The sequence below is a fragment of the Canis aureus genome, chromosome 1 (genome assembly GCF_053574225.1).
Source record: "Canis aureus isolate CA01 chromosome 1, VMU_Caureus_v.1.0, whole genome shotgun sequence".
Lineage (NCBI taxonomy): Eukaryota > Metazoa > Chordata > Mammalia > Carnivora > Canidae > Canis > Canis aureus.
The window spans coordinates 61,795,112-61,815,221 of record NC_135611.1 but is presented as its reverse complement, the minus strand read 5'-3'; the positions used below and the strand labels follow the sequence as shown (position 1 = coordinate 61,815,221).

At 38.6% G+C, this 20,110-nt stretch overlaps 1 protein-coding gene and 1 long non-coding RNA gene across 7 annotated transcripts in view; one reads left to right on the top strand and one right to left on the bottom strand.

Annotated features, from left to right (window-relative positions):
* The window catches only part of LOC144316178 (uncharacterized), a 53,004-nt gene extending 43,679 nt beyond the window's left edge, over nt 1–9,325 (bottom strand). For 2 of the 4 annotated variants that reach the window (XR_013382022.1, XR_013382028.1), the window contains exons 1-2: nt 7,740–8,075; nt 3,007–3,101 (exon numbers count right to left, since the gene is read on the bottom strand). This is a non-coding gene — a long non-coding RNA (uncharacterized LOC144316178). Of the gene's footprint in view, nt 1–3,006; nt 3,102–7,739; nt 8,079–8,207; nt 8,361–8,954 lie in introns of those variants that run through there. The other 2 variants (XR_013382035.1, XR_013382026.1) reach the window with 2 other exon arrangements.
* The window catches only part of LOC144316120 (uncharacterized), a 480,356-nt gene that overhangs the window by 453,608 nt on the left and 6,638 nt on the right, over nt 1–20,110 (top strand). For all 3 annotated transcript variants that reach the window (XR_013381954.1, XR_013381950.1, XR_013381993.1), the window contains one exon: nt 1,022–1,160. The gene's annotated coding sequence lies outside the window, so the exon portion shown is untranslated. The remainder of the gene's footprint in view (nt 1–1,021; nt 1,161–20,110) is intronic.

Sequence of the window (20,110 nt, the reverse complement as noted above, 5' to 3'; positions counted from 1 at the left end):
TAGGCAGGAAAGTATAGCAGTATGAATGTAGGTTGTTGCTGTGAAGATGGAAAAAAATTTAAGAAAGCAAGAGAAATATAAATAGTGCAGTTGACAAGGTCTTTTGATAGTTGAGAAACTGAGATCATGTGTTTGGCTTTAGACATGTTGAGCATGAAGGGTCTATTTACTATTTCTATGAAACAACCCTAAAGTTTAAGGAATGTGAAAAATATTTTCTTTTGTGCATAGATTTAGTAATTTTGTGCATGTGGATTAGTAATTCACATGAGCCACAAAAAAGATGGCTGGTTATTGGTCTACGACAAGCGGGAAGACTTTGAAGCTGGAATGGACTCTATAGCTGAAGGCTGTAATCTTCTAGAGATTTCTTCACTCAATGTATCTAATAGTTATGTGATCAGCTAGGAGCTCAGCAGAAGCCATTGGCCAGAGTGCTTGTGTATTGTTCTTATCAGTTGGCTAAGCTTTCTCACAGCATGGTAGCTTCAGTGCAGTCAGACTTCTTACAAGATGACACGACACAGAGCTCCAAAGAGAACCTTCTAGTAAACAAGATGGAAACTTCATCACCCTTCTGCCATTGGTTATAAGCAAATCCCAAGTCCATCCAAATTCAAGGGGAAGAAACATAGATCTACCTCACCATGGAAAGAATGCCAAATAATGTATGGCTCCATATTATTTATATTCTTCCCACGTACAAAATACATTTACAACCTTCCAAAACACTTGACAAGTATTTTTGCATGATGGCATCAGGTTTAGTCTCAAAACCTAAATCCTCTAAATCAGATCCAGATGTAGAGGAGTCTCCTCAAGTATACTTCCTTAGGTACAACTCCAAGAACACAGTTCCTCTCAATTAAACTTCTATGAAGTAAAGACACAAGCTATATACCTCCTATATTAGTCAGGGTTCTCCAGAGAAACAGAACTAGTAGGATGCATATATGTATAGGAATGTACATGTTCAGAAGTTCCAAAGGCCTCTCTTAACTTTGTTCTGTTTTTCTTTTAGGTCAAGCTGACATGGTGTTTTTTAAAACTATGGGCCTCCTTCTCATCAATTCACTGTCCACTATTAGATAAAAAACATGCCAACACATGATAATTTTCAAGATAGTCCCTCTCTTCCTTGGGTTCCCTGGGCTGGAAAGGTAAGTCTGTGAGTCATCAATGTAATAGGTAGTAATTGCAGCCATACGTGTGGGTGAATCTGCTTACAGTGACAGAGTAAGTAGAGATCAAGGAGTGCTTATGACCAAACCTATGCTGTCAAAGAAAAAATATTAACAAAATTAAAAGGTAAAGGCAATGGGCATTTGTATTTATAATAAGTATAATGGACCAAGGTTTGATAGCCTTAATATATAAAAGATTCTTTTTAAAATAATTAATTATTAAAATTATGAATACCTAAGAAGAAAAAAATACCTAAGAAAATCTATCTCTCCAGACAGTGAAATACAAATATCTTGGACAAGCTATCAGTGAAAATAAATAAAAACAAATAAAAACAAAATTATATTTAAAAAAAAACAGTCAAATTGAAAGACTCTTGAAGCATTTGAACTCAAAGTCAGGAAGGGTAAGGTTAGGTCATCACTCACATATACTGGGGCTGTATTTTGGTACTAGAGGGCAGTGTTTGGGCAATATAGAGGACAGGTATTAGAAAATTCATTTACTTAGCAATTCCATTCCTAGAAAATAAATTTAGAGAAGTGGTTAAATATTGTGTGTGGCAATGTGCACTGACGCACCATTTTTGTACAGGAATGATAGTTGAAGCATCTTTTTTAATAAAGGAAAAACAGGAGTGGTCAACATTTCCGACAATAGAGGAATGGTTAAGTAAATTATGAGACGTACACAGGATTAAGAACTAAAAAGCTAAGAATAATTATGCTTTAATAAAATAGATTACAATATGAGGGTAATTGAGGAAAGCAATAAAATAGTATAAAATATGATTCCAATTTAGTTTTAAAATAAATGCATTAGAATTCAGAAGGAAATATATCAAAATGTTAACACCATTTATCTCTGTTGATGCAATTATGGATTTTTATTTTCTCCTTTATTCTATCTAGTTTTCTTTTTCATTTTCCCACAATAAGCATGAATTACTTTAAGCAACAGAAAACAATAAAAATAATAAAAGTGAGCTTAAAAGATGTGGTACTTAAAGGCTTTTCTTTGAGCAATCGCACAAGAAAAGACTAAGTGCTTAGTAATAAAGGCCCCGAGGAAAAAGTGGACATCCCAGCACAGACGGCAGGATAAAAATGCAATATGGGGAGCACAGAAAAAGATTCAGACTGAATCAAAACAGAGACAATTCCCTTAGGTGGGTGGTTTTCTAAAAATTTGGCACAGAAACCACTTAGCCATACTCGATCTTGCCCAGAAGCATTAAAAGAAAAACAAACAGAGCTGCTGTGGCTGAAGACAGAGACAGAGCCTGGAGCTGTGCTGCCTGCCACCCTTGATCCATGCTCACGCCTTGCCTTGCTCACCCCCCACCCCCCAGCAAGCTCTGCAGAAGAATAAGATGTAAGGAACGCAGTTTGAAAATCAAGAAAGTCATCTTATGTTCAGGTTTATCGTCCGCCACCCTGATAAAGATGAGCTGGAAATGATCAGAATTCACCGTGTAATCTTCATGATTCGAGATCTTACAATGTAAGAAAACATGCAATTCTCCTGACAGGATAGGTTGGTTCACTGATTCTCCCCAAATGCACTGGCCCACATCTGCCTTAAAACCCTCATTTAAAATATCATGCGAGGTATTAACATCTAGAGGCGCTTGACCTCGAAATATTGTACTTGATCTTCTGAGTTATCCAGAGTAGGAAAAACAGAAAAGACAGATAAGAGTGCATCTAAAATGGGCCGTGGCACTGAGGGGCAGCTTTGGCTTGATCACCCTCCACCGTGCTTAACACCAAAAGGAAAAGAGGGGCCCAGAGACAACTGAAACATTTGGACGGATCTTACTGAGTCTACTCAGAACTTCTCAGAGGTTGCAGCAGGTTGTCTTTTCTCACAAGAGCGCCAGTGGCTGCAGTGAAGATGAATGGGGACCTTATTTTCTCACTGCAAGAGAAACAGTAGCACAAAACACATTCTAGAAACTATACTGCCCAATGTATAACCATCAACCGCATGAGGCTTTAAGCTCTTAAAAGGTGGCTGGTCTGAGCTGAGACATATACTAAGTGTAAAGTGCACATCAGATTGCAAGGACTTAGTACCAAAAAGGAATATAAACTACCTCGTTAATAATTTTCACCTTAATTATATATTGAAATGTATGGTTTTGGTATTTTAAGTTAAATAAAATACACAACTAAAAGTATTTTCATGCCTTACTCTTTTTCTTTTTTAATGTGACTACTAGAATATTTAAAATTACTTATGTGGCTCACATTTATGGCTGGCATTAAATTTCCACTGGACAGTACGTTATAGAACAAACTGTTATAAAACAAACAGAATTGGGGCTGAGGCTGTTAGTCCCACTGGTCTTGCTTGGGATTTTTTGGTGGGGAGAGGGGAGGGTTCCTTGTTTTACGGATGAAGGGAGAGAAAACAACTCTGTCCTTTTGAGTCCTTGATGTATCAATTGGGGTTTCAGTTTCTTTGTGGAAGCAGGAAATACCAGTTGCATTCCACAATAAATGAGGGAGATGTGGACTAACCCAAAAATGCACCCAGAATGAGCTTTCTGTTGGCCTGTGCAATGGTTAGAAACTGTGTTAAGTCCGTTGGTCAATCTGGTTCTGTTTTGCTGCCAGTATTAAAAGGAGGAAGTTATTAAACAGACTCTGTATTTAAAAAATGAGTATTGACTATCAAAATGAGCTTGGGAATACTCTCTATAGTGAGAGCTGGTCTTAACTTTTATTTAGGGCTATGTCCTCTTATATGTAGGTGTAAACCTTCATGCACAATGCTTTTCTCTGAAATTAAACATAAATCTCCTGAAACCCATGGATTCTTGCCTAACACTAAGTTATAGATTTCTCCAAGAACATCTTCATTCATCATTTAAACATATTGCACAGTCTGAGTAACATAATAGTCGATTCTAAGATGCAGTTTACATTACACAGTCCCATACTTTCAAGGGCCTTAGTAGTTTTATTCATTTATTCCACAGATATTTATTGAGCACTTACTGTGTGCCAGGCACTCTGCCAGGCGTTAGGGATGCCATGGGAATGATAAATAGGACAAGATCACCGACCTCTAGAAATTACAGTTGAGTGTAGAGGGTAGACATTTATCAAACAATCACATGTGAGAGTTCTGAGAAGCAAGAAACAGGGAGAATTCACAGCTTTGAGGGGAAATGAGTTGTAGATGGAAGGAGGTATAGTTCTTCCAAATATAATGGGAAGAGTAATGCCCTCAATCTGAATAGCTACAAAAGGAGCCAATGTGCTTAGCATCAAGTATGCGAGGGGAGAGCAAACGTAGATGGGATGCCTAATATATCCCAGCTACATAATCTAGACATAAAATCATTCATTATTTAGACATGGCCAACTACTCAAAGCAAGATTTAATTTCACAGAACGGCCAGGAATTAAGCGTAAACTCATGCATCAGTGCTGAATTGCAGGTTGGTGGGAGGCATACTCAGCCCATAACAGCAGAAGGAAACATTTGGCGGTAGAGACAGGTTTGTCGTTACCATCTAGGAAATCCATTATGTACCAACACTGAACTTCCATACTTGCTAAGACTCTTTAGTGGGTCTAAATACCACTGCAGAAATTGAAACGTAGGTCAAGATGGATGTCCAGTGACTAAGCATGCAGAATGTGGGGGAGTGGGGCATGGAAAGGGAGAAGGATGATGAACCGTAAGATAAAAACCCAGCCATGGGACCTTTGCTTTCAGGAATATTCAGGAACAATGTTGACCTGGAGAACATTGTGGAAGTCCAGTGGCTTCCATGATCCAGGTTATATGTGTAAATGTGATCAATGCTAGAGCCCTATGACCGACCAAGGTCAGTCTCTGAGGGATGTTGCTTAATACTAACTTCCCCAGTTTGGAAGGAAACATAGGGACGGGGAGTCCCTAGTTTTTTCTGCTTTAAGTCAGTATTGCCCCCACGTGATTTTGATACACTTTTAAAAATACTGCTTTATGTTTAAATATCTCCTAGACAGATATATTTTTGTGTGTACAGTTGAGTGAGGGACTGTATTAGGAATATATACTTCACAGGAGACTCTTTCTGGGGATTATGATATGTACTCAACCCTAGAAGAGTACAGTTGTTTTAGGGACTGAGAGGGAGACAATGACTCACAATCTTGTCACCATTAAAACTTGGGAAGGCAACAATAGAGAAAAAGCAATGACCAGCAGAAGATATACATGATTCTGATCAAATCTGTAAGAAGGAGATGGTACTTCAAATAGGCTCTTTTTAAAAAGATTTTTTATTTGTTCATGAGAGACACAGAGAGAGAGGCAGAGACATTGGCAGAGGGAGAAGCAGGCTTCCCACATGGAGCCCGATGCAGGACTCGATCTCAGGACTCTGGGATCACACCCTGAGTTGAAGGCAGAAGCTCAACCACTGAGCCACCCAGGTGTCCCTCTTGAGATGTCTTTGGTGCAAAAGGTGGTTTTTTGTTTTTCACATTTTTTAAAGTTTAATTTTCCAACATATAGTATAACATCCAGTGCTCATCCCATCAAGTGCCCTCTTAATGCCCGTCACCCAGTTACACCATCCCCCCAGCCACTTCCCCTTCTGCAACCCCTTGTTTGTTTTCCAGAGTTAGGAGTCTCTCATGGTTTGTCTTACTCTCTAATTTTTCCCACTCAGTTCCCCTCCTTTCCCCTATAGTCCCTTTCACTATTTCTTATATTCCAGGTATGAGTGAAACCATATGATGATTGTCCTTCTTCGACTGACTTATTTCACTCAGCATAATACCCTCCAGTTCCAACCACATCAAAGCAAATTGTGGGGATTTGTCCTTTCCGATGGCTGAGTAATATTCCATTATATGAATATCCATTCATCTGTCAAAGGACATCTCAGCTCCTTCCACAGTTTGACTATTGTGGACATTGCTGCTGTGAACATTGGGGTGCAGGTGTCTTGGCGTTTCACTACATCAGTATCTTTGGGGTAAATACCCAATAGTACAATTGCTAGGTCGTAGGGTAGCTCTGTTTTTAACCTCTTGAGGGATCTCCACACTGTTTTCCAGGGTGGCTGCACCAGTTTGCATTCCCACCAACAGTGCAAGAGGGTTCCCCTTTCTCCACATCCTCTAACATTTGTTGTTTCCTGTCTTGTTAATTTTTGCCATTCTCATTGGTGTAAAGTTGGTATCTCATTGTGGTTTTGATTTGTATTTCCCTGATGGCAAGTGATGCGGAGCATTTTCTCATGTGCGTATTGGCCATGTGTAGGTCTTCTTTAAATAGGCTTTGAAAGAGAATCATGATTTAGAAAGTTGAAGGTGACAAGAATTCCATGTGTAATAGGTATATAGTCATTTAAATGTAGATAAAATTTGTGATACCTGATATATGAATATATTTATAATATAAAATAAAGAAAAAAACTAAACAAAGAGTTTAGTTTTAATATGTAAATCAATACTGTATTGGTAATATTGACAAGAATATAAAATATATTAATTTTATTCTCTATTTTCTAAACCTTATATATCTTGCTTACGAAGTATTCAAATTAGAATAAAAATCATACATCAAGTCATTCTAATGCTAATAAAATCTTTAATGTAATCTTTGATTGATAGATCTATCACTAGTTAAATGATGCTTCTTTCTTAGCTGAGATTTTACATATTAAATTATTCCGAAAAAAAAAAAATTATTCCGAAGAATTCTTCACTAAAGTGAAGGTCATTAGGTGGCTGGGGATGTGATGAGGCACCTGTGGAGATTCTTCTGGTTTCCCCAACCAATTTCAACTCTATCTCTCTCTCTCCAGCCACCATCTGATAGCAAAAGGCACTGGCCCTTTGTCATGACCCCCTTGACCTAAGTATGCAAGCTGAAGTGAGAGTGGAAGAGGATGAGGTGAAAAGAAAAGGGTGTATTAATCACGTTTGTAGCTTCTGCAAACTTGATGGTTTAACAACTGCCCTAAGTTCACATGCCAGACACCCCTTGTCCCAGACAACATGATAATGGGGCTGAGTTCCCTTGTCTTGGCTTTCTGTGCTCCCCTACCCCTCAAGAGGAGTCCTCCTCCCAGAGGCGTGCTTTTCAAATACAAACCAACCAATTCAGAGGCTACGCCCACTATCATCTCCCTCGTCAGGCTCTCACTCTGGGCAACTGTACACACCAGCCTACTCACCACAGGGCCAGACGTGAGAGAGCTAAGGACAGCTCCTATGCTCCAAAGTCCACTGAAATTATTCAAAGTAGCCAATCCTGCTTTACTTGCCTTGCCTATTCCTTCTTGTGGAAACCATGATAAAGGCTTTTACCCATAGTTCTCCTCCTTCCCTCTGCCTCCTAACCCTGGTGCTTCCCTGTGTGGCTCCCAATGGCATGACCTGTATTCCCTCCCTTGGAATCTGCATATAATAGACTGTCTTTTCAATGGCAACTGTATCTTAATCTGTTGGCCTTACCAGATCTCAATAATAATAAATCCTATTAAAATGAGGGGGATGCCGGAAGAAGGGATGAGGGGGTTAGTTACTGGTTAATTCTACTTAGTTGAGTTAAGAATCTGCATATTTTGTCTGTTTTGTTCCACCGAAGAAGGGCAAGAGGGTGGCCTCCTTTCAAAGTCCAGTCAGGAAACAAAGGGTGCTGGTGGGGAGACACCTGGTTGAAGCGCAGTTAACAAGCAGGACAAAAGCAGGAAGGGAAACAGAGGAAAATAGCAGCGAATGGCAACTGCTGCCAGGCTGAGCAAGTAACCGTGCTTAAAAGAGCTGCAGGAGCAACTGGGTGGAGTGAGAGGGGTGCGGGGTAAGAGGAGGTTTCTTCTTTGGGAGAACTGGCCACACACAGTGGGGAGGAGGCCCTCACTGCCACCTCTCGCTGACACATTCTTTGGGTCTTTAAAAAGGGATCCCAGGAAGATCTTCTCCTTATAAACTTTCTCACATTGTTCAGGGATGGTCAGTACTTCCCAGGGTAAAGTTTTCCACTAATGCAAAGTTTCCCAATCGTACCTGAACGAACACTCACAACCTGAACATTAAGCCCCACGTGTGCCTCAGGTTTGTCCCAAACTCTTCAGCCATTATCAGATTTCTCCCAAAAGTGTCTGTGTGGGTCTCCTTCCAGCCAAGGACATTTGAACCTGAAAGAAATTCCTGAAAAACCTGAAACAAATAACAGAATTGCCTCAGCAGGTCTCCCCATGCTATGCTCCAGTGCCCACACAAACAAACAAAATATGTAGCAATCATAGTGGTGTATGGTTTCTGAGGAAAAACCACACATGTTAGAATTCATTAATTAATTATAGTGCTTATCACGCTTACCATTAGACCATTTACCAAATGGTAGAAAAAGTTTCCAATATTTAGTGAGTAGTACGGCTGATTGATGAGTGCTCCCTGAGGATAAACCCATAAGCCCTGGTTTATTATATTTCAGACAGATAGACTCAGCACTCCGAAGAAGAGCAAATTTTGTAAGCCCAGCGAAAGAGATTTTAAATAAAAGATTCATACATATATATAAATACATAAGCCAGAGGGGCCTGGGTAGCACAGCAGGTTAAACATCTGGCTTCGGCTCAGGTCAGGATCCAGATGGAGCCCCGCATTGGGCCCCCTGCTCAACGGGGAGCCTGCTTCTCCCTCTCCCTCTGCTGCTCCCCCTGCTTGTGCCCTCTCTCTCTCTCTCTCTCTCGCTCTCTCTCTCTGTCAAATAAATAAATAGAATCTTAAAATAAAGAAATACATACTTACATACATAAGCAAATTGTGTGTCTACACACACAGGCACGCATGCACACTAAAATGACACTATTTTAAATATATCCAGTTTTTCTGAGCATAGAAATCTTTCTTTTCACAGATTTGCAGTTTAGCAGTCCCAGCGGTGAAGGTTCTCTGTGCCAACGGGAATACTCTCCCTTGCAGCATGAAAAGGCTCTTTGTTACCGTGTTCTTATGCTACTTTCCCATTCAGTATGTTGCGGAGTACCACAGTTATTCTCGGCTCTGTCACAAATAAAACGGTGCATCAGGAAATTAGTAGAATTGCTAGAAAAGGAGAGGAGGATTTTAAATAATCTGTGCACTATAACATTCTGGATTTGTTTCTTTATGGTGAAGTCAAGTTCATATCTTCAAAATAATGAGAATCTCTGAATGTTGACAGCATACTTTGAGTTCCTCTACTACATTAAGTCCAGTTACACAATTCCTTGGGGACCTCCAGACCATTCTAGAAACGGTTTCATAATGCATGAGAACAGTGCTTACAGCAGGGTAGGAGACTTCTATTCCCCACTCCCTTACACCCTTTATTTGGTAACAGTACCATGATGTATCTTTGGGGAACCTCTCCACTCTTGCTCTCAATCCATGTACTTTAGGTGGGGCTACTTTTGCACCCTGGCTGTAGAAGTGAGCTCATGACCCCAAGCCAAACTGATAACATTCAATATCAGGACATTAACTGGAACTTTTATAAGAGATTCTTTCTTTTAAATTGCCAAATTTGGGACACCTGGGTGGCTCAGTTGGTTAAGCATCCAACTCTTGCTTTCAACTCAGGTCATGATCTCAGGGTCATGAATTCAAGTCCCGCATTGGGCTCCATGCTGGGTGTGAATCCTACTTTAAAAAATATAAATAAATAAAATAAAGTTGCCAAACTGGTGAAACATAAGTCTGATGTGTTGGGTGAATATTTTTGCCCTAATTTTAGAAATGCTTCAGAAGGGACCCAACACACAGGAAAGAAAGCAGAGTCAACAATGGTGAAGTAGACATGGTGATGTGCCACTTAGGTCTTTCTTAAGTCTCTTTTGCCACTGATTGCCTAGCTGCAAGGAGTGTGGTCAGCAGATGGCTTCCAGCTGTCAGCTTCTTCAGAGTCTGCCTTAGCTACGAAAAGATGACTCACCTGAAGTCATGCCCATCCTGGGTAAGCCCACATTAATGATTGAACAAGGTCAGGTATCAAGCCTGGCCATTTTGACTGACCTTGGGAAAGATGCCATTGTCATTATTTAATACAGAGCTCCTCATTAGGTTGGCTGCGGTTTTATAGGGCCTGCCTCATAGTTTTTCTTCTCCCTCTCCCTTTCCTTTCACAGGTTTTGATCCCTAATAAACAGCTCCCACTTTAAAGCTGCATCTCAGTGTCTGTTTCTGGAAAACTCTGCCTGTGATAGGTAGAAGAAAACAGATGACTGATACATTATTTGAGAAACCAGGTGTGGCTGAAATAAGTTTCTCCAGACTTACAATATATTGAGTCAGTAAAGTCTCTAGAACTGAGAGATTCTTGACAAAAGCAGGCTTTATATACCATAGCCCAAAGATTTCATGGGAAATTCTGAATCTATCTATTTGTACTTGGATATTTCCTGTTTTGGCATTTCTAACCACCAACTCCCTCATTCTCTTCAAACTAATCTGGTAATCCATCTTAATCTTCTCAGGTTTATGAGAAATGAGATCTTGCCACCCAAATTACTGAGGACTACAGAAATCACTAATGAAGGAGAAGGACTTGAGTCTAGAAATTTCTTAGTCCAAAGCCTATTGTGGGCAACAAGGAAAAAACTTATTTAAGAAAGGAGAATGAGTTTGTTCCTAAGGTAAGAAAACCAATACGCCCAGTTATTGAGAGCCAAGAAAGGCAGAGATGGAGGAAATTAGATAATGAGCTAATATTCATCCCTAATTTACATTTGCTTTCATGCATAGATTTGTCTGTCTTTCCATTCTGTCCTATGGGGCTCCATTCTACTAAGTGCAGACTTTATACTTTCTCAAAACATTTTCTCAGCTCTAGTTTTATTAAAAATCTGCTTATAAGGGTGCCTAGGTGGTGCAGAGGTTAAGTGTCCAACTCTTGGTGTCAGCTCAGGTCGTGATCTCAGGGTCATTAGATAGAGCCCCACATTGGCCTCCACATTCAGTGCAGAGTCTGCTTAAGACTCTTTCTCCTTTTCCCTCTGCCTCTCCCCACCCTATGCTCGCACACACACTCTCTCTCTCAAATAAATAAATACATATATTTTTTTAAAATGTGCTTATTTAATGATAACACAGTGCTATCCTGTACCATTTTCTATGTAATGTTCACTTCACAGACACACTTAGACATTAGCAAAGGAGCCCCAACTTATGCACTAAATATTAGAGGAACCCATTGAACTTTCTTTCATCTGTCCTTTCAGTGGGTTGAGATATCTCTGGGGCCAAGTGATATACTTGTGCCTTCCCTCTCAGAGCGCACTCAGGTCCCAAGGAAAACAGAACTTCATGTTCCCTGCAGAGACCACTTCCTCTGGCCATACTCCAAAAGTGCCTACCATACTGCTAGTGTGTACAACTCTAGGCCCAAGGGGATGGCCAGGAAGTGGTTGTATGTGGAGAGTGAGGGCAAAGACTACAAAAGTGGGCTAAGAATAGGAAGAGAAAAAGAGGTGTACACCAGAAGCCAGCATGAAACTCCAAGGAATTCCAGAATTATAATTGCAACTGGGACAAAAGGTAAAGGGTAATTTTTATTACTATTATTCCCATTTATCTTTGTGGTTTCTTCTAAATCATCAAATTGCCCTAATCTTTCCATCGCTAATAATTTGAAGTCTTAAATTTATAGAAAGTCAGCCTTGTAATTTCTCCTGAGAGAAATCATAGGTGTAAGAGACCCTAACTCTGCATAAATTCATGAAATTAACTTGATTGTACCCTAACAAGGTATTCTTATTGCTCTCATGTCTCCTAAGCCAACTCAATAGAGTAACCGTTGAGTACCACCTACATTACTGAGTACCTATTACATTAGACACTGAGAATTCATATGATATGGACCTATTTTCTGCTCCTGAAGAGCTCATAATCTAGTGTTTGTAATAGTGTTTGTATATGTATGACAAATCCTGCAAAACAATGGTTAAAATAATATGTAACTTTGAATAATTGATAATTAATTAATGATGATTTATAAGAACTGAATTTGGAGGAACAGGTGAGAAGGGCTGGCAATGAGGAGGAAGGGTCTTAGATGGTTTCATAGCAAAGGTAGTAATGTTGAAAATAACATGCTTGTTCAAGAAATACCAAGTAGCTCTACATTGTTAGATCTTCAAATTTAAGGGATTGAGAAAAACATGATTAAAAACTAGCTCAAAATGGAGGGAGTCAACTCACAGAGGACTTTGGATGCCCTTATATAATAAGGCACTGAGATGTTACCTTATTGATTGAGGGGGGAAAAAAGAGTTTTACAGGAGAGGGACATAATCATAATCAAATCTTAAAAAGATCATTTGATGACAGAGATGGATGCAAGGCAAGACTGATTCAAGGTAGGGTGACCATCTAATTACTGGCCAACTGGCATACTGAAAAAGGAGCACTACGATCATTCCCACTTAGAAAATAGGCATAACTGGAACTGGACACAGAGTAAATGTAAACATAAACTTGTACTATTTCCTCTTATTAGTAATTCTAGGATCATTATACAGCAGCTCAGGAAAGCTGTTCTATGTTAGGACAAATTGTAATATTTTGATAATCTATGATATAAACTGTCTTGTATCTATTTTAGTTTGATATTAGTAGTTTGTGAGGAATCTTGTAGTTTGCATTTGAATGACTTCAGTTCCTGTAGTTTGCATTTGAATGACGTCAGTATATGTCCACTTTTCAGTTTGACCTAAGGAAGCACTACTAGGTTTTGAGTTTTGCCTAGGTGTTTGAGAAGCCTAAAGTCATTAAGATAAAGCCTAACATCAAAAAATTGGAAGCCAAGTAACTTGTGCAGAAGGAATACACAGAAAACTTGGGGTGGTTTGGTTAGAGTATAATTAGGGGAGGGTGTGCATAGGGTAGATTTTTCTGGTTTTCAGAAATTGAATTGTAATTTTTTGATGTGCTATTTCAATTTTTAGTAGCAAATGTGTATGTAGAGGATCTTATTAAAATTGAGACTTAGTTGAATACTTAAAAAAAGGAAAACTGGAATGTATGTTCACCATAATCTGAGAGGATTTAAGAGCACATGGACCATTTACAAAGTTTCTGAAATAATATAGGTTGAAGACAAAGAAGCCTGAAGGACAGCAATAGCAGTGGGGATATAAAGGAAGGACAGATCTAAGAGATAGAAGATAAAACCAGGAATCTTTTATTTATTGATTGTAAAGGATAAAGAAAGGGAGAAGATCTCTGCTTTCAGCTCCAATGTGTTTAGAATTTGGAATATATTCCATCTGTCCTTATAACAAGAAAAAACTGAACAAACTGAAAACCAATGAATTTTCTTGGACCCATCACAGAACTGAAGTTGAAAAGCAAACTTCCATTCCCAAGGCTGGCAAGATAGAAAAATCCAGAAAATCACAGCTAAGATACATTTTCCTGGGGTGGAAGCCTCTGGAACCATAAACTGCTAGGAACGCTTACATGATAATTTTAAAAAATGCTGGAAATGGAGTGTGGGCTAGCATGAGAGAGAGAAACTCTTTAGGGGCACAGTCTTAGGGGGACCACCCACACTTTCATGGGTTCTACTTCCAGAAATTCCACCAGTTTCTTTTCGTGAAAAGCTAATAAAATCCCCCTATGGCTCTGGCAGGGGCCGTTTGAAACAGGTGCAGAGCTCCACAGTGTTCTCTATAACAAAGTCCTACTTCCAGAGGAAAAGACTTTACCAGAACCATATCCAACCATCCAAAGGACATTTCCCCCAACCCTGCCTTTTCTAGCTTTCCTATATAATATAATGAGAGGAAGAAGGTGAAAATTTCTGAAGGTCATAGCCCAGAAACTCAGCCTACTCAAAGACTAAGATATATTCATTAGATTGAAAAATTCTTTCCCTCTCTGCATCTCACCATCACACTACAAGGCTCCAGTGTAGTAGGAGTGGATTATGGGTTAAAGAGCTGCATGATACAGATTCTATCTGTGGAGTTCTTAGAAAAGCCAAAAGTCAATGAGACAAAAATCACGGACTCTAAAAGAATTTAAAGCCTCTGGCTTCTACAGCTACCACAAATATTAAATACAGCCCAACCCAACTGCTAGCAGATAAAAACCTCAAGCTAAGAGACTATTTACTTCAACTCTTGCTATCCAATACGTTATAGATGTCAAAAAAATTATAAGTCATGTGAAAAGAAAAGAAAAGATGGAAAGGAAAGGAAAAGAAAAGAAAAAAATAGTCTGAAAAAACAAAGCAAGCATCAGCATCAGACCCAGGTATGGGATAAACTTAGGAATTAACAGACTGGGAATTTAAAATAACTATAGTTAATATGTGAAAAAACTCTAATAGAAAAAGTAAAGGGCACATAAGAACAGCTTAATAATATAGGAAGAGAAATGGAAACTCTGAGAAAGAAATCAAAAGGAACTTATGAAAATCAGAAACATTGTAACAGAAATGAAGAATGCCTTTTATGGACCCATTGATATACCTGGATATGGTTGAAGAAAGAATGGTTTAAATGAGCTTAAAGATAAGTCAATAGAAACTTCTCAAACTGAAATGCAAAACAAAAAGGAATAAAAAAAAAAAACCCATAAGAGAACATCAAAGAGCAGTGTGACAATTTCAAATGATACAATATATATATATATATATATATATATATATATATATATATATAACCAGAATACAACAAGAGAAGTAAAGGAATAGAAATAATAAGAATGAAAATAATAATAATGAGAAATTTCCAAAATGAATGATAAACACCATAAATCCAAGAAGCTCAGAGAACACCAAGCAGGATGAATACTATATATGTATATATACATGCACACATACATACATATATACTTGGGCACATCATGTTCAAATTGCAGAAAACCAAAGACAGAAAATCTTGGAAGAAGAAGGAAAGTGAAGGACTGAGAATAATTCTCAAGTATCTGGTATGGATAGTCCCTATGCAATAGGGTAAACAGACTGGAAAACCTCCCATCTTGAATTTAGCCCTAAATTATTTCTTATATCTCCATCACCCTCCCCACAGCATCTGCCAGCACTCAGACCAAACCCGAAACCTGGATTTTTAAACCACTGTTTTAGGTACCACCACCTCCCTCCCCCTGCCAGAATTTATTTTCTCCCTTCTATTCTATTAATCAGCTTGAATACTGTGACATATCATTTTTTAAAATAATATTACTCCAACATACAACTTTTTCCAAATGTCGCTGATTTTACATTCTTGTGAGTATCTAAATATTTTCAAATAATAAGGTAATGTGGTTTCATTGCAGAAAACTATGAAGGTTAAAAACAGTATTAAGAAAAACAAAATAACTCATAATCTTGTAGTCCAGAGTTACTTGCTATTAAAAAACTTACATAGTTTTACAGTATTTTTCTCTTTCTAAACAGCCTTACATCTCCTGTTTTTAGGTCTTTCCATACGTGCTTCTATATACCTGGAACACTCTTTCCCTCATTTGCATGCTTTCAGGAACATGGTGATGTGCCTTGGCACATAATACAGGGAAATCTCTATGACCTGAGTATCGTATATATATGCAAGAATACTCAGCAAGAGTTCACAAGCCCGGTCCATCAGGCTGTGTGCACTGAGTCCTTAATTAATTAGGCCTGGGAGGGTGAGGGGAAGCAATAGCAGAAGGAATAATCAGGCACAGTCCTTTTTCTCCTTGGTATTGGAATCAGGACAAACCCTCACCCGCTTTGGACTGAGTTCCTAGGGTTCATGGATAACTGTGTTGGCGGGGGTGGAGGGGTTGTTCTTAAGGAGAGATATTATTATTGTTTTTTAAAAAGAAGTATAGAGGAATAAGTGATTGTTTGAGGGCGGGGTGGAGGTCACTATATTATATTCATATCTGCATCCTGAAGTTTGAAACAGGTCATGCTAAGTCTCTAGTCTGTGCATGCTTCTCATTCTATTGAGTTCCACTGGAGAAGGAACTGTATGTATCCCTATAGGATACATTTCTAAAAGCCAAATGATTACCAAAATTTAAGCCAAGGGTACTAAGTGCATTATTGTCTTTTCTGTCTTTAAAAAAAATTTTTCTCACTATTTTCCTATACAAGTACTAGCTTATAAATTAGTGAAATTGGGAAAGTTCCTCTTTTTCTTCAAATGCTTATTCATTCATCCATCTGGGCTAAATTTTTTGTGACTTTTGGAATGAACAACCACAATAACAACAAAAACACGTAGCCCTTCATTAGAGAGACTCACCAAATAGCACTTCAATTAAGAACAAAGCCAGTATTATGGCAAACAAGTCGTGATACACAATACTGTCCAATTAATTTCAATAGGTGTGATTAAAAAGATCTCTTTCATGCCAGTGGTTGACAATCTTTAAAGAAATGTATCTGCCTTGCAAATGGACGATTTTCTATTCAAAGGGTGCAAAGAACTAAGTAAAATTTACAAAAATCTTGTCACTGTCAATGTGGGAGAAAAAAAAAACCCAGGACAGTAGAACTCTTCAATGAAGCCTATTGTTTTTGATTGAATTTTCTCAACTGTAGTGCTTTTTGTATAAGCTGTCACAGTATAACTTCTTTCACCCCTGAGGCTATCACAGTAAAAAGGATATTTCTTTCTCATGAAAAAGTTCCACGCAGCTAAGATTTTTATGGTGTATCTAGTTGTATAAAAAAGCAAAATCATGTTCTTAATTATCTACTATTCTGTATAAGAAAAGTGCCTGCTATGATTACTCAGGGAACAGAAAAGTCTCTCTGCATTCCTTCCCAACAGCAACACTGCATAAGATAAAAAGAAGAGAAACAGCTTTTTATTTTGAAGTAAGCGTCAAAAGAGCTTGCCTGATGGGATTGTACAAAGTCCAGTTTGTGCTAAGAGTTACTTAAGCTGGAAGTGCCACTGCGAGGGAAGGAATGGAAAGAAGGCAGTCCTTTCACACAATTGCAGGGCATCGCTGGGAGCCTCAGAGCCTGCATTCAGCTCCTTGGCTGGGACAAAGGCAGGGCCAGATCCTCACACTCAAGTGGATGCAGAAGGAATAAAGAAAATGCCTGGTATTCAAGAGCCAACTCTCAATGGGCCTTCAGGATTGCCCTTTTTGGTTTTCAAGGGTGAAGAAATCCACAAATGTTTGAGAAAAAAAATATGTATTTCTATTGTGAGTACAATGTGGTTGGGTTCTTCATCGTGTACCTGGTCTTCAATCTCCAAACTCTCCAAGTGAAAGAAGAAAAAAGCAGATACAGAAAGAAAAATCAACACCAGGCAGATTTTCTTTCCCTTTTTTATTTTGATTATGACAGAAGTCAAAACTGCACTTGGACCTTGCAGATATGGTGACAGCAGAAAAACTCTTCATTCGAAGACATGGTAATAGATGTAGTCTCATTCATTCTTCTGGCTTAATCACCACTTATTCTCTTGATTTTTTTCATACTGTTGCCCACAAATAACGTTGAAAGTCTTGCCCAGGTCTAGCTCTGCTATGAGAATTTCCCAGACAACTGCAGCCCAAAGTGAGCTTCTAGATTCATAACACTTACCACGGATAATGCTCATGTGGCACTAAATATTTATGGCCATGAATTATTCTTTGGGTATGCAGGATTTGAAGGGATCTTGAAACATTCTAGTGAAGAATTCCAGCAAGAGAGTAAACACGTGAACCTATCACTTAAGAAAAGCCCAGTCTAGAAATATGAAGATGGACAAACAGGTAGAAAGAAAGAAAGAAAGAAAGAAAGAAAGAAAGAAAGAAAGAAAGAAAGAAAGAAAGAAACAGGTCATGACTGAAACCAGAAGAATGGATAGGAATACATACATAAAACACTATAAATGGAGAAAAGAAGAGGGATTGAAGAGAATTCTGAAGAACATCATTCTTAAGAAGTATATAGTACAAAAATTAGTGGAAGGGAATTTTAAGGTGTCAGAAAAGCATAAAGAATGTTATTTATTTGTGTGCTTTTAGTTTTTCTGAAGGGAGTAGAAATTATTATTGATTATTTCAGTATTTTTCAGAATACCTGTTACAAATCTTTGCATAGAGTATGCCCTAAATGTTTACTTAGTGTCTGAGACATGAGCAATAAAGTCACATAAATATTGCTCTTGTTTTCCTTTGGATTGCTATTCTTTAGGCAGTAACCCCAGTGCCACTCCCCATCCAGGGTATTGATCCCATCTTCTCTCAGAAGATAGTGGGTGGCAGCAGAGGACCCGTTAGTAGAGGTCCTTTGCCTCTAGGGGGAGCCCAAGGAAAGAGTACTGGATAAGGTCAAGTCTGAGACCTTATTGGGTCAAGGCAGTAGAGAATTGAGCTTTTGGTAAATCGGGAAGGGTTAGAAGGAATTAGCTTCCACAGAGCTGAATCCTTCATTCTTTTGAAATTGCACCTTTTAAAAAATTTCACATGACAAGAAGCAGATTCAGGCTTGACTCTCAAGCCTGTGTGTGTGTGTGTGCATGTGTGTGTTCGAGAATTTGAACAACTTTCAAATAGGCAACAGCTTAACACCACCCCCAGTCTCTTCCACTCCACTCATCTAACATTTAGCCCACCTTTCAGGGTTTTATTACCTGTTTTGTCATTGCGCGCATTTGAGTTTGCAAATATTGTTTAAGTCTGTAAAAGTACATTTTTATAGTTTACCCTTTCAAAACCTTCAAGGTTAAGATTTAAGTGTTTAATATGTCACAAATTCCTGCATTTCTTAGGGCTCCTGGGTCACCTCGTCCTCTGCCTTTAGGCTCAGGTCATGATCCCAGGATCCTGGGATGGAGCTGAGTAGGGCTCCCTGCTCAGCAGAGAATCTGTTTTCCCTCTCCCTTTGCCCTTCCCCCTTAAATAAATAAATAAATAAATAAATAAATAAATAAATAAATAAATAAATAAATCAGTCAATCTTTTTAAAAAAATCCTGCATTTCTCATCAGTGAAAAAACTATTTCAGTTTATTTGTCTGAAGATGTATTTTGCTCCATGTAGGGGAGCTTAGTATAATGTGCAGACAATTCTGGCCACAGGCCACAGAATTTGCCACAGACTGTACTAACTCTCTTGCTTTTGGGTGTAGTGTCTCCCTTTGTTGTATCTTCCTTGGTCAGGTTAAAATCATGGAAGCATTCCTCTTAAACGGAACAAGTGTGAATACTTCTTACAGATTGTGAGTTGTTTTATTACAGTCATCAAAAAAGTCCATAGAAAAGACAAATAAGATCCAAAAGCAAAGTATCCAATACTAAGTATCTACCTATTAGTCAACCCTTGTTTTCCTTACACTTGGAAAAAGGGGTGGGGGTGCTGAAATAAAAGTCCTTTTTTACAGTTCTACAATCATAGCCAAGATGGGGTACTTCACATCCCAATACAAATGAGCATTCTAAAGCAGGAGGGATTAGACAATATTCACATAGCAGGTTTACTGCCATTGGACTGGATTTCCCAGTCCTAAAAGGACAAACATTTCGTCTCACCATGAGTGACTAAAAAATAGGGTATAAAGGGTCTTCCAAATGGTGAACCACCTATTTGTTTGAAGCGTGTTTTGTAAGTTCAATAAACCAATCTGCTGTTGGATTCCATCAAGCTGAATGAAAATACATTCATTAAGTGTCTACTATGTATGGGGCTCTGCACCTGCACAGAGGTATAGGACAAGTTCCTGCCCAAAAAAGCTGATATTCTAAACTGTTGGCAAATGTATATGGATTTGCTGTTTTCACCACGGCCCACATCAATGTTTTACTTTGAATCCATTTATTTGAGAGTCCTGTGAACTGCTGGTCATAAGAACAGATACCTAATACCAGGTATGAGGAATTCCAGACATATTTCTAAATGGCAATTTTCAGGATCCCATGGCAAAGATTTTAAATGGATTTGATCAAAAGTCAAAAGAAGCCTTTTCACATGCTCTTGCTGAG